The sequence below is a fragment of the Schistocerca cancellata genome, chromosome 6 (assembly GCF_023864275.1).
Source record: "Schistocerca cancellata isolate TAMUIC-IGC-003103 chromosome 6, iqSchCanc2.1, whole genome shotgun sequence".
NCBI lineage: Eukaryota > Metazoa > Arthropoda > Insecta > Orthoptera > Acrididae > Schistocerca > Schistocerca cancellata.
Genome location: NC_064631.1, coordinates 338,151,890 through 338,176,052, shown reverse-complemented (window position 1 = coordinate 338,176,052; position 24,163 = coordinate 338,151,890). Strand labels below are relative to the sequence as shown.

At 44.1% G+C, this 24,163-nt stretch overlaps 1 protein-coding gene across 1 annotated transcript in view; it reads right to left on the bottom strand.

Annotated features, from left to right (window-relative positions):
* LOC126191441 (uncharacterized) overlaps positions 1-22,746 on the bottom strand; it is a 411,004-nt gene extending 388,258 nt beyond the window's left edge. Inside the window, exon 1 of the mRNA XM_049932320.1 lies at positions 22,459-22,746. The gene's annotated coding sequence lies outside the window, so the exon portion shown is untranslated. The remainder of the gene's footprint in view (positions 1-22,458) is intronic.
* Between the last annotated feature and the right edge of the window lie 1,417 nt (positions 22,747-24,163).

Genomic DNA, 24,163 nt, shown 5'->3' with positions numbered 1-24,163 from the left:
CTATCAGGAATATTACTGTCTTGTGCGTGTGAAAGTTTATCAAATATATCAGTCAGTTAGAGCTCAACACTTATTTGTAACTATAGTTCTCAATACTGCTCAATACACAGGGAAGAGAAGCATTTATTTCAGTGAACAAAATAATATTGAGGACTTGCAGACTGGAAACTACATTCAGTATGTTCTCCATCGGTTTCTGGCTGGCCACAGAAATACACTCCTGGAAATTGAAATAAGAACACCGTGAATTCATTGTCCCAGGAAGGGGAAACTTTATTGACACATTCCTGGGGTCAGATACATCACATGATCACACTGACAGAACCACAGGCACATAGACACAGGCAACAGAGCATGCACAATGTCGGCACTAGTACAGTGTATATCCACCTTTCGCAGCAATGCAGGCTGCTATTCTCCCATGGAGACGATCGTAGAGATGCTGGATGTAGTCCTGTGGAACGGCTTGCCATGCCATTTCCACCTGGCGCCTTAATTGGACCAGCGTTCGTGCTGGACGTGCAGACCGCGTGAGACGACGCTTCATCCAGTCCCAAACATGCTCAATGGGGGACAGATCCGGAGATCTTGCTGGCCAGGGTAGTTGACATACACCTTCTAGAGCACGTTGGGTGGCACGGGATACATGCGGACGTGCATTGTCCTGTTGGAACAGCAAGTTCCCTTGCCGGTCTAGGAATGGTAGAACGATGGGTTCGATGACGGTTTGGATGTACCGTGCACTATTCAGTGTCCCCTCGACGATCACCAGTGGTGTACGGCCAGTGTAGGAGATCGCTCACTACACCATGATGCCGGGTGTTGGCCCTGTGTGCCTCGGTCGTATGCAGTCCTGATTGTGGCGCTCACCTGCACGGCGCCAAACACGCATACGACCATCATTGGCACCAAGGCAGAAGCGACTCTCATCGCTGAAGACGACACGTCTCCATTCGTCCCTCCATTCACGCCTGTCGCGACACCACTGGAGGCGGGCTGCACGATGTTGGGGCGTGAGCGGAAGACGGCCTAACGGTGTGCGGGACCGTAGCCCAGCTTCATGGAGACGGTTGCGAATGGTCCTCGCCGATACCCCAGTAGCAACAGTGTCCCTAATTTGCTGGGAAGTGGCGGTGCGGTCCCCTACGGCACTGCGTAGGATCCTACGGTCTTGGCGTGCATCCGTGCGTCGCTGCGGTCCGGTCCCAGGTCGACGGGCACGTGCACCTTCCGCCGACCACTGGCGACAACATCGATGTACTGTGGAGACCTCATGCCCCACGTGTTGAGCAATTCGGCGGTACGTCCACCCGGTCTCCCGCATGCCCACTATACGCCCTCGCTCAAAGTCCGTCAACTGCACATACGGTTCACGTCCACGCTGTCGCGGCATGCTACCAGTGTTAAAGACTGCGATGGAGCTCCGTATGCCACGGCAAACTGGCTGACACTGACGGCGGCGGTGCACAAATGCTGCGCAGCTAGCGCCATTCGACGGCCAACACCGCGGTTCCTGGTGTGTCCGCTGTGCCGTGCGTGTGATCACTGCTTGTACAGCTCTCTCGCAGTGTCCGGAGCAAGTATGGTGGGTCTGACACACCGGTGTCAATGTGTTCTTTTTTCCATTTCCAGGAGTGTAGATTTCAGGCTCACGTAAAAAGTCAGCGACTCCGACCCACACCCTCACAACCGCTGCCTCAAGATCTCTGCTGGCTCTGTGCAACAACAGACAAACAACGGCCGAATAACACTCATTCGACAACTCGCAGGCCAATAAAAACAAATCGCTATCTTTTGGGGGATTAGTGGCAACACTATTCCGCAGTCTCAAGTTGTAAACGTTTCTTAACAAGATCGTTGCCTTCACCTCGAAGCTGCCTACAGCCCAACCCGGCCAGGAGTTGGATCCCACGAAGAACTTTCTCACAAAATTTTCATCACTATTCAATTGATAATATATCACATCCACCCTATCCCGCGAAAATGCTATAACACATAAACGGATCCTGTTCTGGAACTTGAACGAGATCTACCACAAATTGACTGAATTAGTTGCGTTCAAGGAGGAGAAAGGTATCCGGATTGTGGTTGCGAATGAGATACTATTGAAACCGCACAAGCAGCTACATATGTCAAGCTACTGCGTGTATCGTACCGACCGACCAGGCGACAGGGCACGAGACGGGACGGCAGTCATCGTCCACGAAGACACAGAACACACAGACACAGAGTTCCAAAACTCGGAAGATAGGAGGCCGCGGCCAACAGTCCAGGTAGGAAAGTTTCAACGGAACCTTCACCGCAATGGTATCGCCATACAATCCGCCAAATAACGTTATAACACGCTATAACAGCACCATACTCAACATAGCATCGCAAGTAATCACCGCTGGAGAGCTTATCGCAGACGACCCAGATTGGAACTCACGAGTAAAAGCTCCAACGGCAAAAACTGTTTGAACATTTTTATATGAAGGCAAAAAATTCCGCTCTGACTTTATAAAGTTTTTATTAAAACCACCAGATAGCCCATTGTTCTTATTTTTCGATAACGTATTTTACTGCGTGAAAAAGTTTTAATGCTTAGAAATTCTCCATTGGTTTTCACACAGCGTGAAATAATATCCATTATAATTATTAGTAGTCTGCATCACATTGAATTTACCGTATTAGTTTTCTGTCCACGCATCCACGCATCGTGCGTTATTTACATCATTTGCTAATTTAAATCGTAATTTATTTTTATGTAGAGCGCCTCCCCCTCTTCCACGTTTCGCAGTTCGATTCACTGCCCAACTTTCGCTAGCGCCATTTCGCTGTATTCTGATACCACAGCCAATGCAGTTTTCCTCATGGCTGCTTGCATATGGCTGTAGCTGTTTCGGTGACCCTTACGCCGATGCCCGCATCACCTCCAGCTGAAAATTTGGTATTTTTTTGTGCTTATACACATTTTCACACGCTTTGCAGCAGATATTTTATTCTCTCTGAAGCAAAATCTCGTCTTATTTTGCTTTAGAGACATCTCCTTTTATCAATCTTACAAACGCTTCTAGCGTGCTTTCATTTATCAATGACGTAAAGGACGGGAGGCATAAAATAATGTTGTAGTCACAATATACGTGCCTAATGTACACTACTATTTTACTTCATATAATGAGATTTACTAAGCCAGCGTAAGAAAGGGAAGGAAATGTAACATACTTTCTTTCCGATTCCTGTTTAGGTCACGTGATGATGCGCCTAAATTAGCGTGAAACCGGTCGTGATTTTAATAAAATACTTTCTATAGGGAGAGCGATGATTTTGCCGTGATTGCCCGCAGATCAAGATAATATGTACGAACATTTACAACGCCGAAACCAAATCACACCAAGGGCAAACGTGCCCACACTGGTGCCCAATCACAGGCGACAGAGAGTAGACATAACAGACGTAGGGGAACACACGAACACTCAAGGTTGCAGTTAGAATAATCTGATCCCCGACCACATGCCGTGTAGCAATGTACACTGAAGAACAACTGTGGGACGCCGTACCACGCTAACAGTAAGCTGCAAGCGCGCGAATTGAACCGTATTCAAGGAACCGTTTAACAGTAGTATCTCAGAAACAGATGACATTACTCGCAACAGGAAAAACTGATGGAGTTGCAGAAGCACTCACCACTAGAACTCAGGACGCAATAGCTGACGCCATTTCAATTTTCACACGACAGCGACATCCCACGGACCTTCCGCGGGAATAGGCGAGCCTTGTCTCAGTTAGAAACCGTCTCAGGAGAAATCAGGAGAAAATGGTAGCGCACCAGGCGTCCGTTGTTCAAACTGCATATTGTCGGGTTCCAGGGTATTATCGGGAAAATACTCAAAAATTTAAAAACACACAGTGGGACGAAAAACACGCTGGCATGAGGGAGCGACACTATACAACTGCTCTGCAAGGGCCATGTGGAACTGCATACTTCGCAGAGGAGAAGGCAGAGATTATAGCGCAATACAAGCATTCATCTAATTTCTAACTTTTTCCCTTCAAATTTTATCACAACATAACTGTGATATGCAAGAACTACGTGTAAAATGTGATTATGTGGTGTTAGAGTACGTTGTTAATGCATATTTGTAACTCACACAAAGAAATATCTTAAATGTATAGTTTACGAAATAATATTTTTTCACGAATTAATGAAATGAAAATGTTTGTGGATGTAATTTTTATATGTCTGCAAGTTGTCATAAGTATAAAATGGTACACGCTTACGGGCAATGTGTAGTGCTTTTGTAGTGTAGGGAAGTTACTGCGGGAAACATAAAAGATGGCTTGGAATTTTGGTGCGATACCTGTAGAGCGAGCGGGAACGAGAAGACACAGTTTGTAGGCAGCAGTGAAACAGGCAGCACTCGGACGGAGCAGGCGATGCCTTGCCTGGAAATTGTTGCGCAATAGCCTCAGATGACGACTGCTGAGTTATTACGGCTCTCGTAGAAGTTGCGTTGCTATGTAATGGACGTTAAAACGACGGCAAGAAGAATTATTTAGCCCACACTTCAAGAAACTTGTTCGCTGCATTGTGGGAAGTGTAGCCGCCATTACTGTCCCCCACTCCCAACACCTACAGCCAACAGGTTACGAATAGTATAATTAGAACTGTGCTAGCGTGAACCATTAATTAAAAATTAACATTTTTGAATAATCATTGTCGTCAAAGAAAAAATTTTGTTCACCATGTTATTTGTTCCTAATCATTCACCTATACAGGGTGTTACAAAAAGGTACGGCCAAACTTTCAGGAAACATTCCTCACTCACAAAGAAAGAAAATATGTTATGTGGACATGTGTCCGGAAACGCTTACTTTCCATGTTAGAGCTCATTTTATTACTTCTCTTCAAATCACATTAATCATGGAATGGAAACACACAGCAACAGAACGTACCAGCGTGACTTCAAACACTTTGTTACAGGAAATGTTCAAAATGTCCTCAGTTAGCGAGGATACATGCATCCACCCTCCGTCGCATGGAATACCTGATGCGCTGATGCAGCCCTGGAGAATGGCGTATTGTATCACAGCCGTCCACAATACGAGCACGAAGAGTCTCAGCATTTGGTACCGGCGTTGCGTAGACAAGAGCTTTCAAATGCCCCCATAAATGAAAGTCAAGAGGGTTGAGGCCAGGAGAGCATGGAGGCCATGGAATTGGTCCACCTCTACCAGTCCATCGGTCACCGAATCTGTTGTTGAGAAGCGTACGAACACTTCGACTGAAATGTGCAGGAGCTCCATCGTGCATGAACCACATGTTGTGTCGTACTTGTAAAGGCACATGTTCTAGCAGCACAGGTAGAGTATCCCGTATGAAATCATGGCGGTGTATCGAGGAAGTACGGTACATACTGACGAAACTAAACTGCGCTCTAACATGGAAATTAAAGGTTTCCGGACGCATGCCCACATAACATCTTTTCTTTATTTGTGTGTAAGGAATGTTTCCTGAATGTTTGGCCGTAACTATTTGTAACACCCTGTATATGGTCCTTTCCTGGGGTTCTGACTCTTCCGCCGGCCTTGGTGGCCAACTGCCGGCACGGTAGCTCAGCGTGTTCGGTCAGAGGGTTACGTGCCCTCTGTAATAAAAAAACCTGAGTCAATCGATCAACAACGAACATAAATGGATGTCTTACGACGTCCGCCCCGAGCAGATGCAACGAACACAAGCGAACAAAATGAGATTACAAAAAAAAAAAAAAAAAGCGGTTAAAGGCGCTACAGTCTGGAACCGCGCGGCCGCTACGGTCGCAGGTTCGAATCCTGCCTCGGGCATGGATGTGTGTGATGTCCTTAGGTTAGTTAGGTTTAAGTAGTTCTAAGTTCTAGGGGACTGATGACCTTAGAAGTTAAGTCCCATAGTGCTCAGAGCCATTTGAACCATTTTTTTGACTCTTCCGAGTAACCCCGTTTTAAAAACATTTGAAGTGCTCTATTCAGTCTCTACAAGCACTAGTTTTTAACTTTGACTAAACGTCTGAAAATAATTGTTGTGAACTAATTTTTTTAAAGTGAAAGCGAGGAAATAAGTTTTGAGTAAAGTAAAGGTAAAATACTTACAGTTATAAAAGAAATTCGGTAATGTATCTAATACTGAAGTATAGTTACGTATCAATACTGAATGAGTAAAAAGAGTAAAGAACAGAAAATAGCTTGTGCTATTAGAATATTTAAGTATTTAATTTGTTGGGTACACTGAGATTCAGAAGGATGTAGGTTGCAGTAGGTACTGGGAGATGAAGAAGCTTGCACAGGATAGAGTAGCATGGAGAGCTGCTTCAAACCAGTCTCAGGACTGATGACCACAACAACAACAACAACTGAATGTCAATACCACCTGGCCAAATTTTGTTTGCACATAGTAACAACTAAAATCCGAGGTATTCTAGATTAAAACTATATATGTATATGGGTGTAGTATCTAAAGGAATCCTGTGTCTTTCTCAGAACTATATTCTCAAAGTTATATTCATTTATCGAGTTATACTAGGACACAGCAGGAAAGTAAGACAAATTTACTTCTTGTACTTTTCTGAAACTTAACCATTTCTTTGCTTAAATAGGCTGGCAACAGCAAATCCATTAGACAAACCACTTAGTGAACTTGGTACAGAAATGTCCGCGAATCAGTTTTCTTCCATTTTTACTGAGTTTCTTTCTAACACCTCGAAAACTCTTAGTTAAAGGAATTAACTGTCATACGTCACAGTCATATCCTCTAAAAGGAGTAACATTATGCTATATGCACAATTCCATGTATAATAGTGTTATACGTGGCTTTCCCATTAGCAGGACTATTTGTTCTGTTGAAGGATAGCTTATAAGATAATGGACAGAAAACTAGCAGCGTCTTTCACAACGAATCTGGTTCCCTCACACCCGGTATTCACACTCGTAACGGAGAAGTAGGTTACGCGACATGTAGCCTAGCCCACGAGCGGCGAAATGAGACGTGCTACCACTCATGAAATCACATGGGCTATTAAGCACACCCCAGCTAAGAAAGCTGCTGGCCATGATAGTACCAAAACCGTGTCCTTAAGACAGTTTTCTGTCATTAAGAATTCTCTGGCGGACAGGGTAAGCATCAGTCTGCAGCTCATTGCTGATGATGTTATGGTGTGTGACTAGGTGTCGTCGTTGAGTGACTGTAGGTGCATACAAGGTAATGTAGACAAAATTTCTAGTTGGTATGATAAATGACAGCTAGTTCTATACGTACAAAATTGTAAGTTACTGCAGATGAGTAGGAAAATCACTCATAATGTTCTAACACAGTATTAATAGTCTGCTGTTTTACACAGGCATATCTAAGAGTAACGTTGCAAAGCCAATACGAAATGGAATGAGCGTCGAAGGACTCCTGTTGTCAAGGCAAATGGTCGACTTCAGTTTATTGAGAGCATTTTAGGAAAGTGTGATTTAGCTGTAAAGGAGACCGCGTATAGGTCACTACTATTGCTCGTTGTTGAGTACTGTTCGAGAGTTTGGAGAATTCTGGATATAGTCGGACTAAGGGAAAACGTCGAAGCAATTCAGGGGATGGCTGCTAGATTTGTTACCAGTAGTTATCAACAACACGCAATTATTACAGAGATTATTCGAGATTTGAGGAACACTAATGAGAAATTTCAGAGAACAGGCATTTCAAGCTGACTGAAGAACGCCTCTACTGCACCAATGTAGATTTCGCGTAAGGATCAGAAAGATAATATTAAAGAGATTAGATCTCGTATGGAGGCATGTAGACAATCTTTCTCCCTCGCCCTATTTGAGAGTGGAACAGAAAAGGAAATACAGGGTACCCTCCTCCACGCACTGTACATTGGCTTGCGGAGCATGTATGTAGATGTAGATGAAGAATACTGGACACACATCACGAATGCTATCCTTTAGCACCAACATGTCCCTGACTTTTGGAAGGTGGAGAAGGTCCTGATGTTCAGAAACCCAGGGAAAGACCACTCCATACCACAAAATTACCGACACATTAGCCTGCTGAGGTCGCTCGATAGGATTGTTTTGAACGTGATGTAAAACGACTCACTAGGTATTGCATCAACAATGTCGCCATGATGCCTGGGCATTTCGGCTTTAGGAATCACCATACTACAAGGCAGCAACTCCACGTAGTACACGAGATGCATTCAAGTTCTAAGGCCTCCGATTTTTTTTCTAATTAACTACTCACCCGAAATCGATGAAACTGGCGTTACTTCTCGACGTAATCGCCCTGCAGACGTACACATTTTTCACAACGCTGAAGCCATGATTCCATGGCAGCGGCGAAGGCTTCTTTAGGGGTCTGTTTTGACCACTGGAAAATCGCTGAGGCAATAGCAGCATGGCTGGTGAATGTGCGGCCACGGAGAGTGTCTTTCATTGTTGGAAAAAGCCAAAAGTCACTAGGAGCCAGGTCAGGTGAGTAGGGAGCATGAGGAATCACTTCAAAGTTGTTATCACGAAGAAACTGTTGCGTAACGTTAGCTCGATGTGCGGGTGCGTTGTCTTGGTGAAACAGCACACACGCAGCCCTTCCCGGACGTTTTGTTGCAGTACAGGAAGGAATTTGTTCTTCAAAACATTTTCGTAGGATGCACCTGTTACCGTAGTGCCCTTTGGAACGCAATGGGTAAGGATTACGCCCTCGCTGTACCAGAACATGGACACCATCATTTTTTCAGCACTGGCGGTTACCCGAAATTTTTTTGGTGGCGGTGAATCTGTGTGCTTCCATTGAGCTGACTGGCGCTTTGTTTCTGGACTGAAAAATGGCATCCACGTATCATCCATTGTCACAACCGACGAAAAGAAATTCCCATTCATGCTGTCGTTGCGCGTCAACATTGCTTGGCAACATGCCACACGGGCAGCCATGTGGTCATCCGTCAGCATTCGTGGCAACCACCTGGATGACACTTTTCGCATATTCAGGTCGTCATGCAGGATTGTGTGCACAGAACCCACAGAAATGCCGTCTCTGGAGGCGATCTGTTCAACAGTCATTCGGCGATCCCCCAAAACAATTCTCTCCACTTTCTCGATCATGTCGTCTGACAGGCTTGTGCAAGTCCGAGGTTGTTTCGGTTTGTTGTCACACGATGTTCTGCCTTCATTAAACTGTCGCACCCACGAACGCACTTTGGACACATCCATAACTCTATCACCACATGCCTCCTTCAACTGTCGATGAATTTCAATTGGTTTCACATCACGCAAATTCAGAAAACGAATGACTGCACGCTGTTCAAGTAAGGAAAACGTCGCAATTTTAAGTATTTAAAACAGTTCTCATTCTCGCCGCTGGCGGTAAAATTCCATCTGCCGTACAGTTCTTCCATCTCTGGGACGTATTGACAATGAACGCGGCCTCATTTTAAAACAATGCGCATGTTTCTATCTCTTTCCAGTCGGGAGAAAAAAAATCGGAGGCCTTAGAACTTGAATGCACCTCGTACATAACGGACGGCTACAACACCATCAATAGAGACTCCGACCGTCTCCAGCACAACAGTCTCATCCGCAAACTCAGTACGCTGGTTCCCCCGACCGACTCTTATGTCTGATACACTCATTCGTCACTAACAGAAGTCTTAACACCGACCTACAGGAAGAAAAACATTAACACGAGATGGTATTCTGGCCGGAATAATCCGAGACGGCATCTTGTTTAACCTCTGATTAGCGGTATTCCAGCAACACGATGGTTGGCAGCTACGCAGATGACACATATCCTAACGCTATACTGGAAATTATCAAATATTAACTCACGTCTAAAGATAGCATTCAGAACCGTCAGCCTTGGTTGGAGAAACTGGTTATCAAGGTAAATATCGACTAACGTGAGGCATTTCTGTTCACACGCAGACCAGACCGAGACAACTGCTGAAACACCAACACTGTAGACAGATAACTCTACACACAAGACCTATACGTTTCGGTGAAAAGTGAGATACCTCGGTGTCTGATTGAATAGGGAACTCACATGGAGGAGGAGGTGGGGGAACGACGCCGACCACATACAACACGTTGCCTATTAAGCAGACACGAGGCTTAAACAGCTGTACTTTACGCTTAACTGGGAAAGCACAGTGAACGGGAAGCTATCGAGGTCTATGTACTCGTATATGACAATTATGAAACCTCTGACGAGATACGCAGCTCCAGTCTGGGGTTACGCAGCTCCAACACCTCTGCCCGCGTACAGGTCATGCAGAACAAGTTTTTACAGGTGGTAAACAATACCCCGACATATAGACGCACCGCGAACTTACGTACTGAAATACTCCTCGAAATTCTCGTGGATGTACTCAAAAAATCGTCGCACGACTCTACAGGAACTCGAGACACTCAATCAGAGCTTGATCCCTAATCTACGGAACTGTGATCAAAACCACAGGCCCAAACCACTTTACCCTAGGGAAAAATAAACCATGTATGGGAGGCTTAAATTAAACACATAAACAATTATGAACACCTACGCTACTGCAAATCTGACTGCCACCGCCACTTACCCTCATACAACTAGTCGGCACAGACAGGGAATCCGAACACACAAGACAAACCAACCGCACACGACTCTACACAACGAGCGGCAAATTCTATAATCAGATTCACCTCTCGTATGACGACTTGGTAAGATATCGGAACGCTGTCTCTGCAACTGTCCCAGGAGATTCGTTGGATGCCAGCTACAATGGCAAATCCACTAACATTTCCCAACACCCACACATACACTGTCGCTACTGGCACGAATCCACTAGTAGCACTGCTACCACCCATAGCACAGAGGTGACAGTAGAACTTCTTGTGTTGGTCACTATGGCAGCGCGGCTGTGGAGTTGTTCCAGCTCTTAAAACAAAAAGTGTAGGAGACAATCTGGCAAATTTTCTGGTATATCCAATTAATTCTTAACGTTTGTGGTTGGTGAGGTATGAAACCGACTACGTTTCTGTTTAGCGGAACTATATAAACTTTTCTGTGGCATTGGAATTAGCCGTAAGAGGTACAACAGCTATAGATCGTGATAAGATACTCGTAGAACAATATAACAGCCCCGTAAACCATACTTCTGCTGTCAGAGAAGACGTCGCACAAACATCTCCACGTTGTACAAAATTCAAACAAACAACTGAGGTGCGGTCTGATTCTTTGTTAGAGTGACTGTTATATCAAGCGGAATGTTGACCTGAGTACTGATTGATAAAGGCTAAATAGTCATTCTAGACAGACAATGCTGTACGTTCAATTTCTTCTTGTATTTGTCGCAGAACATATCAATCTTATTTGGCATCAGGAACATCAGAGTTTCCTTGCAGATACCTTGTTTCAAACTTCCTCACAAATTAAAGTACTGATTGTTTAGAATTCGTGGGCATGCCGGCCAGACTATGTTTACCCAACAACTGATCGAACAAACCCCAAATGCGCTATTGCAAAGTTCTCTAAATACCAGCGCAGATGGTAGAGACACTAGTCATGTTGGTTGCAATACATTATTCCCAGTGGCTGGAGTCTCAAAAACGAGGTAGGGAATAATGGTGCGATTATCACAAAGGCAGTACCACTTGTTGACAAACCAAGGGCGTTGTGATGTCTCAGGTTTTCTGGGTGTTCTTTGGGACGTTTAGTAGAATATTTTAATTAACAACTCGATTTAACGCCCGAAAGCGCACCATTAATAAGCCATAATAGTTACTTACGCACTTCTCTCAACCAACTTAAATTTTCTACTGACCAGCAGTGTATATTACGCGGTTTGATTTGCGCATGTTTTGTAAACGGTATTTCATCTGTAGACAAAATCTTGCATAGAAACACAACATCAATTTGCTGTTCTTGTACAGAGCGTGCGGAGAGCTGTAAGGGCTATGTAAGTCACCGTCGTGAAGCTAGTGATGGACTGACGTGTGTGGAAAACTTGAAATGTTAGATTGCGGTATTTTCACTGCACCTGTTTGTCTGATTCCAATCGGGCATTCACACTGCAAATAACAACTTGTGGTGTTTCACCGCTACTTATGCTTCGGTTTTCTTGTTACTATTTGTCCAAGTTTCATAATGAGTTGTGTCATTAAAGTCTTCATCGAAGTCTGTTTGCAACATCACCGTAAAAGGTATTTGGTTCCAGTGACAACAACAAAGTCATTGCGATAATTTGGCAGCTATAAACGTTAAAAAGTACTTGCATAAATCCTGAAAATGAGCAAAAACTATGCTCCAAATATTTACTCGTTAAGCATATGTGTGGGGAGGCTTGTCTTAGCAGCAGAAAGCACATTACGTGTGTTACAGAGATTTTACTTCACATACGCTAAAGGAAACGGGATGTGTTACGTTGTGAATTCCTTGACCGAACGTTGCTACACCTATACACCAGTATTTGCAAGTCTGTGAGATATTTAGGTCAAAATTTCTTCCTCATGCAAGTTTAATTTTAGTACAGAAAGAAAGCTAATCCAACAAAGACAGACGGGGAAAAAATCGCAACAGGTAGAAGGAGTTATGCGACATAAACGAATGTTGGGAGACGCGTTTCTACATTTGACACATGATATGTACACAAATTTCACGCCACTCGCATAAGAGTGGCGCTAGTAGTGCCACTACAAAGATGCAAATAAAATTTGCCTTAAATACACGCTGTAACATCATTAGCGTCAGTTACCTTTTTGTACGTGGTCAGTTGATGTTAGTCATGAAGCCATTATGAAGCCGTTACTGAGTTTCAACGAGGTCCTGTAATAGGGATACGAGCAGCTGAATGTTCCTTCTTCAGAAAGACTTGGGAGGAATGTAGTCACTGTATATGATTGCTGGCGCCAGAAGAACGGGCTTCGGACGGCCACGTGGCGGCCGGAGTGGTCGAGCGGTTCTGGGCGCTACAGTCTGGAACCGCGCGACCGCTACGGTCGCAGGTTCGAATCCTGTCTCGGACATGGATATGTGTGATGTCCTTAGGTTAGTTAGGTTTAAGTAGTTCTAAGTTCTAGGTGACTTACGACCACAGCAGTTGAGTCCCATAGTGCTCAGAGCCATTTGAACCATTTTTCAACGGCCACGTGGCACTACCGAGAGACAAGACCCTCGTGTTTGGCGTTTGGCTCTGTCGCATCGTACTGTATCTGTAAGAAATCTGAACAGCATTTGACACCACAGAAGTGTTGCAACTAGGTTACTTCAAGGACAGCTGCAAGTCAGACGCCGTGTAGCGTATATTCCACTGACCCCAAACCACCGCCAATTGCGACTCAGTGATGTCAAGCGAGAGGTCATTGGAGCACATGGTGGAGATCTGCTGTGTTTTCTGAGGTGTCTCGGTGTCAGTGATGGCAGTGTGTTGGTTAGAAGGTGGCCAGTTAAGGACCTGCAACCTGTCGGCGTGCTAATTTTAGTTACCGACTTATGGTCTGGAAGGCGATTTCATGTGACAGCAGGAGCACTCTCGTGGTTATCCGACTGACCCTGACTGCAAAATTGTACGCCAATCTGGTGATTCGACATGTAGTGCTACCAATCATAAATAGCATTCCGGAGGGTGCTTTCCAACAGGATAACGCTCGCCCACATACCGCTGTTGTAACAGGCTCTACAGGCCGTCGACATTTTGTCTTCGACTGCTCGATCACCAGATCTGTCTCCAATGGAGCTCATATGACACATCATCGGATGGCATAGTGTCATTCACAACCAGCATTAACCGTCCCTGTACTGACCGACCAAGTGCAAGAGGTGTGGAACTCCATCCCACAAACAGACATCCAGCAGCTGTACAACATAATGCATTCACACTTGCCTGCTTGCTTCAGCATTCTGGCGGTTACACCAGTTATTAATGTACCAGCATTTCACATTTGCAATGGTTTAATTCGCGCTTACATTAACCTGTGATCTTGCAAATATAATCACTTAAATAGGCCACCTAGCGAAAGGGATTCCAGGAATTTCATTACTCTACGGTAATAATTTTTTGGTTCTGCGAGTTTTTTTCAATCAGTGTGTGAAGATGACCATGAGTACACGATGGTTATTAAGCGTGTTTTAAGTTACTGTAAATTGGATATCGGAACAGAGGATGGGCAGAGGTTGTGCAAGTGCCAGCTGTTGTCGTCTTACGGAAATTAAGTAGTCAAGTTATTGACATGGAAAATTTGGGAATAACATATCGGTAGATCACAGATCACAGAGCCCATAGTGCAATGACTGCAGAGCGACTGGTTACGAGATGGACTCAGGTCGACAGAGTGACACGAGTAGCAGAACTGTGACCTTCGAAAAGAACTGCACTACGAAAAGACAGTATGATTGTTCGACTGACTCTGACGAGTAGAATGATGACAACATCAGAAACCCGGGCAATGGACACATGCAGAACGCCACCACGAAATGTGGGGAACAGATTATTGGAGGCTGGGTGGAGATCTCTAGTTGCCATACGTTACTTAACGCTGACAACGCACTACAGGCAACAGTGACTTGTTTGGAGCAGAGCTAGAGGCAATTGAGACACTGACTGCCATTCTCAGGTGCTCAGCATTGAGTCTCGCTTTTGTTTGCGGAGATTATATTGACGCCAGTGAGGCAGTAGAAGATCTGGAGAAAAATCAAAATAAGCAGCTATTGTCGTGACACATACCACTTCACCTCCTGCAATCCCATTTTGTCGAGCCGTTGTATGTGGCAACAGCACTGACTTGGTAATTACTGATAAGGGGCTCAATGTTCGCCATTATGTGACACGAATAGTAATACCTTGTTGGCCTACCATTCACGACAATAATACCAAATGGCATATTCCAGCAGGGTAATGCAATTTCATGCCAAAAGCACTTTGAAAAATGAATGGCCTCTTGACAGGTCTGCTTAGTCCACTAATTTGCTGTTCATAGTGTATGTCTGATATGCAATTGGAAGACGTATACTTCCATACGAGTGTCCAGCATGGCATGGCAAGAACTTCCTTAAGATGATATTCAGAAGCTGTTTGCTTCAATCCTACATCTGGTATAAGAATATATTCATACCGATCAGGGTGATACTTCCTGCTTACAGGGGCTGGGCAAAAATAGAGACACATTACGTGAAACATATGCTTGAATATAAATTCAGGTGCTAGCCGAGCTTGTAGGTTGCCCTCAACACGTTGTGTCAGTCATGGTCAGGGGCCCTATTATGTATCTTTCCGCCATTTCGCCGATCGCTTCGGTACGCGAGCGCACCGAACGGCCTTCTCTCTGAAATTGAGCCCCAACATTACTCTTTAAGCATTACGGAAGCGATGCCGAACGGTCCCAGCGAACGGAAACGCTGTTGTCAGTTCTCCTCGCGCCAGTGAATCAAAAGCATTCCACCTCAAATCCGCACATGCGTACTACAGCGCCAAAGTGGCACGAACTCGAAGCGGATAGCAGCCTACACAGGTATGTGTTAACAGTACGTAACACTGTTCAAATTTCGTTGACCACATGCATCCATGATTGCATGATAACGATAGGATATTGACTGTGTTCTGGAAACTGTCGTAAATGTCACATTATGTCATTTTATTCTCATTCACATCGACGTCTTGTTTTGGATTTTACGTTTCGGAATATGGGTTAGGAATGGAGTGTAGTACCACATTGTAGAAATACATCTATATAAACACCCGAAAAATTCGTCATTTTTTCGTTTTCCCTCGTTTCTTAGTTGCTTCAAAATTCGTAGAAGTACGTTCTGTTTATGCAACTAATTGAAGGCAGTTTGTTTATTGCCATACGCGTTTCGCTTCCTTTGTTCGTGATGATGCTTCATAAATCAATGAAGCGAAACGCGTATGGGAATAAACTGCCTTCAGTTAGTTGCAAAGAAGGAACGTGTATCCACGAACCTGAAAAATTGTTTAAGAGAGTGTCAAAGTATAGGAAGATGCATTGAATTTGGTTGTAACTCACTCCTAGAGATCCAAATGATGAAGTAGCCTATTTCCCTGTATGATTGATTCATCAATGATTTGGTTGATCAATACAAAATTTAAAAAATCACCTTTTCGATGACGTGTGGCGAGTGCAGCTATAGAATTTCGTTGTAGTTTATAACATGCATCTGATTAATCAAAATGTTTCATATATTGTGGTATACTCTGAAAATATTGTGGCGGAAAGCTTTCATCTCAGTCTCCTGTTGTGAAGGATTCGATTGCATATAATTACTTGTGACAAGCTAAAGTATTAAGACGATTGCTGCTAGTTTCATTCGCAGTAATTTACGTTGTGCTCTTAGATTCCTGTCTGACCACACTATCGGAAATCACTACGTATTCCTAAAAAAAATGTATTACTTGTGGCAAGAAGAAGTATAAATGTCACTGTCAGTTGTTTCAGTCCTTAAACGTATGGAAGTCACGAAAACGGAGATACTCGTTACTGACAAAACGTGCTCTTAACGTGTAAATTACAACGAATACTTCAGAAAAATGCTGAACTTGGACGGTTAAGAAAGTCTTAGATTGTGTTGCAAACACAAAGAGGAAAAAATATATTTCGCATCCAGCGGCATGCGAACCCACGTCCTTCGCCATGGCAGTTCGTCACCTTGTCACCAAAGGTAATACAACTCGCATGCATCATTTTATTTAAATCCATTTGAGAGAGGCGCAGGCTGACTTCGTTGCCGAATGATGCGCTCGTAAGCCGTAAACGCATGAAATCTCTGATATCGTGGTATTCCATTGGTCCCACGGTTACTCGACAATCACGTATTACTGTCAAGGATTGTCTGACCATTTTGGCTTGTCAGGACTATCCCATGTTACAATGTTTATTCTCCAATGGTAATGTTGTTTTTCAAGATGACAGGGCCCCTGTTCACACAACACAAAAATGTTCAAATGTATGTGAAATCTTATGGGACTTAACTGCTAAGGTCATCAGTCCCTAAGCTTACACACTACTTAACCTAAATTATCCTAAGGACAAACACACACACCCATGCCCAAGGGAGGACTCGAAGCTCCGCCGGGACCAGCCGCACAGTCCATGACTGCAGCGCCTTAGACCGCGCGGCTAATCGCGCGCGGTGTTCACACAACTCTCATCCTCCAGGACAGGTCTTGTGAGCTCAAGGATGACTGTCGCATCTCCGCTGGCCACCACGGTCACCAGATCTCAATATTGCTAGGTCTTTGTGCTCTGCGTTGGAACAATGGTGTGTGATCACTATCCACCTCCTTCGTCGTTAGCAGAACTTGCCACTAATTTGCAGGAAGAAGATTTCGTGTAATACCTTGCAGGGCCTCTCGTTACCGATTCGGAGAAGATTGGAAGCTGTTTTGAATGTCAGCGTCTTTCCTACACCGTATTAGGCATGGCAAGTTGCGTATGTGGTGCTTCCGCTATATACTGATGTTGGACATCTATTCCGAAAAGTATGGAAGTTCAAATATTTAATGCATGTTACATCATTAACATCAAGTATTTGTGAAACTGGTGCTTCGTAGTGTTATACTTTCCATTACGAAATTAAATGATAGGTCTGTAAAACCACACCAATCGTCAGAGGACAGATATTCAGCTGTTAATTTGATACTGCGCTGCGAAGACATGGTGTCGCACGAGGAATAGTCAGTATTCAGGGATATGACAGAGACGGTCATGCAAAGCTAAAAAGTCAAGTGGACATGGACTCTATAAAGCGTACCAAAATGGATATGAGCACTTCTTTAGGTTCATACCACCTCCTCCCAAAATATGGAGAGCCCAGAGCTTGCAGTAGAAGAGATTTGCTTCACAGTATCGAAGCTGAAGAAATTCTCACAGCTAAATTTTCATTTCCTTGAATAATGACCATTCCTCCTGGCATACCCTGCAAATCCTCATACTGGAATATATCCACACTGTGTGATCCATCACAAGTCTTTCACAGAATACGGCCACTGTTACCGAATCAGCATATGGGAATAACGTTGAAGATGTGGATTATAAATTATGTTCTTTGGACACGAAAGTACCTCAGCAGCTAGCCGTCTAACGGAAGTGCTAACAACTGAGGGAACCATAACGATTTTCTAATAGCTGTGAAGAGAAACAAGTGTGCAGGTTATAAAGAAGTCGCACAACATGGAAGGATTTAACAGCGTAAAACGAAGACAATTATAATACTTAAAAATCTCTTACAATTTACGCAAGAAAAAGTGCAGGAAAAAGAGTAATGAAAGCATATAGAAAAAGTGAGTCAAACATTGCGTCTCTTCATAACTCCGTAGAACTGATTCAGAGTGTTAGTATCTGCCCCTTCAGTACTACGTGAACGGATTAACTACAGTACTTAAAGTTGCTCAGGTGATTCACAACATACTAACTAGGAAGAATTATGACGCTATCATCTGACGCAGCACCGCTTTAAGTCCAAATTCATTTTCCCACGATTCCAGCCACTGGGGAAGAGCTTTTCAGGGAAATGTAGGCAGAAGGAAATTCCCTATAAGAGTAAACAACGTAAATCCATTCGCCAGTTTAAAAACTCGAGAAACATCCCGGCCAGGCGGTATTGCACCAACCAATCACTCGTTTGTCCTGCTTCTCTAATAATTTTCAGAATCTGCCATACGTCTCCCAGGATAGTTGGTCTACTACGAACTAGCCCCGCTAAAGCTATTCAGTTTTTGTATGTGCAAACGTTCAAATGGTTCTAAGCACCCTGGGACTTAACATCTGACGTTATCAGTTCCTTGACTTAGAACTACTCAAACCTAACTAACCTAAGGTCATCACACACATCCATTCCCGAGGCAGGCTTAGAACCTGCGAACGTAACAGCAGCGCGTTTCCGGACTAAAGCGTCTAAAATCGCTCTGCCACAACCACCGGCTAAGTCCAAACGTCCAAACTCACCTTGATAATATGACAATACTGACTATAGATACTAAACGAGTATTGCCAAGAATAAATTATGTAACTGATCTTCCTGAGATATAACCGGAGCTAAGAACAATGTCACTACAGCAATATCAATCGATGAATTGATAGGCCTAAAATGTTCAAAGTGTATTCCTCCGCTAGGAGAATAGCGAACTGTCCACACCTCGTCTGCCGGCCGGTGTGGCCGAGCGGTTCTAGGCGCTTCAATCTGGAACCGTGCGAGCGCTATGGTCGCAGGTTCGAATCCTGCCTCGGGCATGGATGTATGTGATGTCCTTAAGTTAGAACTCTAAGTTCTAGGGGACTGACGACGTCATATGTTAAGCCCCATAGTGCTCAGAGCCGCCGAGCGGTCCAGGGCGCTGCAGTCATGGACTGTGCGGCTGGTCCCGGTGGAGCTTCGAGTCCTCCCTTGGGCATGGGTGCGTGTGTTTGTCCTTAGGTTATTTTAGGTTAAGTGTAAGCTTACGGACTGATGACCTTAGCAGTTAAGCCCCATAAGATTTCACATACATTTGAACATTTTTTGCTCAGAGCCATTTTAACCACACCTCATCTCGTGTGTTATAATTGCAGGATACCAAGTGCTGAGTACGTGGAAAACAGGTAGCAGAGGGAATCTGATGCTTCTGGTTGTTTAGGGTCACATGACGAACAAACGCCAGGAGGCAAAGCGAGGAACAATGAAAAATCCGCCTCACAGTGGCACAATCGTCAGCTCACTGGCACGAACAACTTTAAGAAAAAAACGTTGTAAATTAAAAATGGTTCAAATGGCTCTGAGCACTATGGGACTTAACTTCTGTGTTCATCAGTCCCCTAGAACTTAGAACTACTTAAACCTAACTAACCTAAGGACATCTCACACATCTATGCCAGAGGTAGGGTTCGAACCTGCGACCGTAGCGGTCGCGCGGTTCCAAACTGTAGCGCCTAGAACCGCTCGGCCCCCTCGGCCGGCTTGTGATTTAAGACGGAGCGACAGAAACGTCTCACGATGCCACCCACAAGCTCAGAAAACAGAACACTAGCTACGAAAGGAAACATGAAATTTGAACTGTTCTGAGGAACTATCGCCAAAGTCAGCTGTTGGGCACATTCTACGATAAACAATCACTGATGTATTACACTGTTGAGTACATTACAGAAATTTCAAGCAAAGTTGGTCAGCTGTTGTAACATATGGTCTGAATTAACACAGAAACTGAATGATAAAAACGAAAATATAATGAAAAAGAAGGGCACCACGAATGGTCACAGATTTGACGAGCAACGGAGTTTTGCGGAGACGCTTAACACCTTAATTGGTAACCGCTTGACTGTACACGACAGCTAACACGCAGGGACCGATGGCCCTAGCAGTCTGGTCCCTTCAATCCCACAAACCATCCAACCAACTAACACGCAGAAGCCTACTTGCAAAGTTCGTTCGTAATTGAAAGTTCCGTTGCAGTTCGTATAGTTGTAGCTCAAGTTTCAATTAGGAACAGTTGTGGATGCCCTGCTAACAGAAATTTATGTTGCTTACAGAGTTTCGAGAACCAGCTTTAAATGAGGAATGTAAGACCAGACTGCAGGCGCTTACGTGTCGCTTCCGTTGGGACCGCGAAGACGAGACAGCAATAATTACAACACTAATTACGACGGCCACAAAGGTATTCAAGCAATCATTCTTCGTGCGTTGCATACGTGAATGGAACGACGAGAATACATAAAAAGTGGTACACTGGGAAGTAACTTCTGCCACGTACTTCCCAGTGGTTTGCGGAGTATGTATTTAGATGGAAACTGTAGTGAATCAAGTCAACGCCACTTTCCCACTAATTTGTTCTCGAGATGTGAAAATTTACTGCAGAAAAAATCATGGCACAGACGTCTGAGATTTGAAGCGTAAAAATTATTTTAGTAAATCCTAATTTCGACGTAAGGCAGGTTGGAAAATGTACATGAAGACCAAATGAACAAGGTGTAATATTAAACAGTTATATAAAAAAACGCACACACCATATCAAATATTTTCTTTGTTTGAGTATATAGAGCTTAGGACAGCTGTGCTGAAAATTGACCAGTAGAATCGTAAAACACTATGGGGCTTCGTAATGGCTCAACCCATCGTTATTCGCGCGATAATTCCCAACACGGTCACGCGGCGCGGATGACAGGGGTGATCCACAACATCAACTGTGTATTTGATGACTGTGAACGGTGTATATCAATGATTTCAGGAGTGTTTTATTTAAATGTAAATTTAATATACGTAATACATAAATACAGCGAAGTATAGGTTCACACTAGATGGTAAACATTCTTGGCAACTGTTCACAAATATATAGCTCCAGTACCTCTGCGAACGCCTCTATCACGGATACTGTCAGTTCTCAGACATCTCATTTTCAACCTGAATCGGTATTCACTAGTGAATAAGATCGCATGGTTCAAGTCCGTTGCCCTTTGAGTTATCCCATAATTTTCGTTAACTCTTTCTAGAGCGTCTCAGAGATCCACACAGATATTACAAACCAATGAAAGCTCTGCTCTGTTTCTGTAGCATTTCCTTGCCTATAAAAGTTACTATGAACTTCTTTGATATAAATATTTATACATGTTGGAAATTTCATCCCAAAATAACTTCCAAATAGTTCTACCCGTGTTGTAACGAGCTTCATTTAAAGGACCAGGAAAAGGAGTAATCATATTACAAACTCTTGTTCTAACATTGGTAGGATGTTTTCTTTTCCTCCATTTAGCCGTTCTATCTTTCCTTAAAAGGAGTACGTCCTCTCGAGTTATTTCTTCCTATGATTCATATTGATCATTTCCTGCCACTTCTTATTCTGTTCCCGAACCATATCACTTTCATTTACACAATCCTCGTTCTCTGAGGCAGCAATATCAAGATCTTCATCACTCAGATCGCGGAACCATTCCAGCCATTCTCCGCAGCTCTGCTAAACTCTATCCAAGGCTTTTTTTTATCTTTTACATTCATTCCACAAACTAAAAATATGCAGAGGATTTACTTTACATAGATAAGTATTGTAGGTAAAAAGTGAATTAACTGTTATTAGTTTCGATATGCATGAAATTACGCACATGGAAGTTGGAAAGCAGTAAAGTAATGTATGTACCTACTTTTTTTTAACGAGATGAACAGTGTTGGCTGCAAAAGGGATCTTTCGCATCACACCGCCGTGAATTGGAAGACGTTCTATATACTTACTTTGTTTCACATTGTAGCAGTAGAACTCGCATGGATGCCAGTATCTTCCAAGCTATAATAATGTTTCATACACAATGCAAAACTGCGTAACAGAAAACCAATGTTGGCTGAAGCTAACGAATGGAGTGAACGGAAAAGTACTGAAAATGGCGCGAACTCAGTTCAGCCCAGTCGGACAAACCAGAGCGAGAAAATCATGTGGATGATGAGTTTCATCCTTGCGAGCAACGGAAGGTTAAGCAACTTTGCAAGAATAAACGACACTTATGACTGAGTAGAATATACGCTCATACCTTGAATGTTTATTCCTCTATGGCGCAATGTCAGCGTGGTGCCTCCAAGGCAGAAGCTCTAGCGACACATTCAGTTCTGAGCGATGAAATTTCTTTCTCGCTCCCAGCGTTGTGAATCGTAAGTGCGTGACGGCTCTTCCGGGTACATGTGACCGCAACAGAAGCCGCTATCGATAAGATGTCACGAATGAAGTGCGTCGTTCGCATCGAACAGTGTCACGTGAGACGCGGGGCCAGACGAACCGTACGTCAAACGGGGCCCCAGGTAAAGTAACGCCTCAGCATACTGTGAGGACACGACGGGCTTGCGCGCGCAGCTGACGCGCCGCTGACCTTGGCCGTAGGTCACGCGGCGTTGTGGTTCCCCCGCGTCAGCTGACACGCTGCGAGCACGTACAGCGTTAACCGCCAACAGATAGTGACTCTCCGTTGTTAGTCTTACCCGTAGGATTCCCACCAAACTTCTGTCGTATTTAGAACAGAGTTTGTTCGTTCGGCACCACTTCCATTTTCACAGCTCCTCTGTTTATGTATGCGTATAAAATGCATAAGTCACCATAAGTTGCATGCAAGAAATTATCTGCTCTTTTGCTAAGACCTACTACATGTTACTCGGTTACGACTTGTGTAATCGTCTTCAGAAGATGCTTGCTGGAACATTTTGCGCCAGTTTTTTTTTTTTTTTTTTTTTTTTTTTTTAAGGTTTCAGGTAGCTGAAGACGACTTACTAAGTCTCTCGCAAAAACAAAGAAACTGAACAGTAGTGATTTAGGAGTACTGAAAAATCTCGTTTTTGGTCAGCTTGTGGCTTACGTCTCTAAAGTAAGCTCAGGTGACAAAGTCTTCGGGTAGCTATATGTACGTGTACAGATGCCGGTAGTGTCGCGTACATAAGATATAAAATGGCAGTGCATTGGTGAAATTGTCACTTGTACTCACGTGATTCATGTGCAAAGGTTTCATAGGTGATTATGGCCGCGCGACGGGAATTAGCAGACAATGACCGCGGACTTGGAATTAGGCACATGGGACATTCCATTTCGGGAATCATTAGGGAATTCAATATTCCGCGATAACCAATATCAAGATTGTGCCGAGAATATCAAATTTCAGGCATTACCTCTCATCAAGGACAACACAGTGGCCGACGGCCTTCACTTAACGGCCGAAAACAGCGGCGTTTGTGTAGAGTTGTTAGTGCTAATATACAGGCGAAACTACTCTGCTGGACATTAAAATTGCTGCACCACGAAGATTACGTGCTACAGACACGAAACTTAACCGACAGGAAGAAGATGCTGTAATATGCGAATGATTAGCTTTTCAGAGCATTCACACAAGGTTGGCGTCGGTGGCGACACCTACAACGTACTGGCATGAGGAAAGTTTCAAACCGATTTCTCATACACAAACAACAGGTGACCGGCGTTGCCTGGTGAAACGTTGTTGTGATGCCTCTTGTAAGGACGAGAAATGCGTACCATTACGTTTCAGACTTTAGTAAAGGCCTGATTGTAGCCTATCGCGATTGCGGTTTGTCGTGTCGCGACATTGCTGCTCGTGTTGGTCGATATCCAATGACTGTTAGCAGAATATGGAATCGGTGGGTTCAGGAGGGTAATACGGAACGCCGTGCTGGACCCCAACGGCCTCGTATCACTAGCAGTCGAGATGACAGGCATCTTATCCGCATGGCTGGAACGGA